Here is a 2840-nt window from a genome sequence, read left to right as displayed (position 1 = left end):
ATACAAAAGGGAAGTGCACAACTGGAACGTACGCATACCCCACATGCGAAAATTTAGCCATCTACAGCTTACCATTTTTGAGTATGACTTATGAGAGAAACTTACGTACATCCAGTCGCAAGAAACAACGCAACAATTAACTTGTTTGGTACCTGAATGCAGTATTAAAAACTCTTTCAGGGGTGACTAAAATAGAAATTCATACTGAAATTTAAGTAAACAATTTTATATGAAAACAGTAACTTCCTTTACTTTGTATTAAAAAGTAAAACAACAATTGTCCTTTTTTTTTTCAAAAACATCGGCCAATTCCATCGGCTTTTCCATGTTTTTTGAGGCCGATGGGCCGATGTTTCCTGCAAGTTAGCATCGGCCGCCGATGCCGATGCCGATGGCTAAATTATTGAACCATCGGCGCCGATGCATCGGTCGAGTCCTAATATATATATATATATATATATATATATATATATATATATATATATATATATATATATATATATATATATATATATATATATATATATATATATATATATATATATATTTATATATATTTATTTATATATATATATATATATATATATATATATATATATATATATATATATATATATATATTTATATATTTATTTATATATATATATATATATATATATATATATATATATATATATATATATATATATATATATATATATATATATATATATATATATATAAATATATATATATATATATATATATATATATATATATATATATATATATATATATATATATATATATATTGATTTATCGTATCAATCCCAAAATAATTCTTTTTTATTTATGTCCATAGCAGTGGAAGAAATTTCATGAATAATATCTGCTTCACTTTCCTCTAAATGTCTATTTTCTATGTCATCTTCAAATACCTGTTCAGAGTTCTGTTTCTTATGGTCTTGGTCAAGCATCTACCAGTCAACAAGGAGAAAACAAAGAACATTATGTCAATCTCATGTGATGGGTGGGCTCTCCCTGCTCGTAAAAGTACACGATTTTCAATGAAACAAAGAGAGTTTCTTTAAGAAAAGTTCCTTTATGGTGAGAAAACCGGAAGAAATCAGACGCCCCACCAAGTAGAACATGCAATGAGAACAGAGATGATTGAAGACATAAAAATATTCCAACCGAACAATATCTGACAAAAAGTCAAATTCAAGCTGCTTTTAGCCGATATACAAAGCAAACAAAAATCAAATAATACTGATTTATCAAGAACCGACAGCCTTATAGAGGTATTTGAAGATAACAGAAAAAATAGACATTTAGAGGAAAGTGAAGCAGATATGGTTCATGAAATTTCTTCCATTGCTATGGACATAAATAAATGAATAAGAAAGAATTATTTTGGGATTGATACGAAAAACCGATAAATCAATATATATGTGGTAGCCGAGCTACTGGTAATAACTATGAAAATGCTTGTATTCACTTATAGAAGCACTCATTGATGACATAATTTTAGCTACTAAACATTTAATGATAACTAAACTACACATAACTAATATTTACAAAAATGATTACAATGCAGAAGTGCAGCCGTCTTGCTGCTCGTCTTTATACCACGTCTTACGTCTTTCGTCTCCTCAAAGTTATTCACTAATCAAAAAGTTTTACCGCCCTTGGCGCTGTTCGTTCTGTCGCCGGACTCTACGTCGTCATCTCTTGGCGAGTTTTACATACAAGAAAGCTAAAATGTATGAAGGGCTATGCAAGTGTACCAGGGTGTACCAGAGTCGGCACCACACACATATATATATATATATATATATATATATATATATATATATATATATATATATATATATATATATATATATATATATATATATATATATATATATATATATATATATATATATATATATATATATATATATACATATATATATATATACAGTGGCTCCCAAAAGTCTTCGTACACCTACGACTTTGAACGAAATAGGCCCCATTCCATTGGTTAGAATTAATATTTCGGAATAGGTATTTAATTATAAGATCTATGATCTATTTTTAACAAAACTACATGAAACGTTTTTAAAAAATATTAAAACTTAATTTTTTAAAAATCGAAAACCAAAAAGTGCCGGAAATTTCATGTCACAAAAGTCTTCGTACACTTTATAAAATTTATATATATTATTGAATAATCTAACTTTTGATTAAGTTATTAATTAGTGGAATATCATACAGTATTCATAACACCTTTTAAACGTCTGGGAATAGATTTCATTCTTTTTCTTTCTTTTTTTTGCGTAATTTCTGAGTAAGTGTTCAACCACACTTCGAGTCTTACTGTTTCTAGCTCTATTTTCGTTTTAACGCCCAATTTTCGTAATCTAGCTTCCAGATATCTCTAAATACGTTACATTAAGTTAAAATCTTGAGATTGAGGGGGTATTTTCTAAATTTTAGGACAATTTTCGAGGCACCAAACGCAAACGTTGAAAACCGTGTGCTTCTTATCGTTATCTTGATAAAAAACAAAGTTGTTTCCAATAACCAAATTTTTGGCTCAGAGTTCAAAATTGGTTTTTAAAATATTCAAAGGAACAGCATAATTCATTATTTCATCAAAAAATTACAAACTACCAAGCCCTGATGCTAATATGCACCCTCACACTAGAACACCTCCACCGTCCTGATTAAATGATCCAAAGAAGTTCTTAAGATTAAGTCCCTAATTTTTTCTTCTACATACAATTGTACCAAAAAATACCCAAAAATGTTGAACTCATTTTTATCTGTAAGTAAGAGGTGATTCTAAAACGTTTTTAGCTTATTTAGCATTGATT

The sequence above is a fragment of the Uloborus diversus genome, chromosome 3, assembly GCF_026930045.1.
Source record: "Uloborus diversus isolate 005 chromosome 3, Udiv.v.3.1, whole genome shotgun sequence".
In the NCBI taxonomy this organism is placed as follows: Eukaryota; Metazoa; Arthropoda; class Arachnida; order Araneae; family Uloboridae; genus Uloborus; species Uloborus diversus.
Note: the sequence above shows the minus strand (reverse complement) of the source record.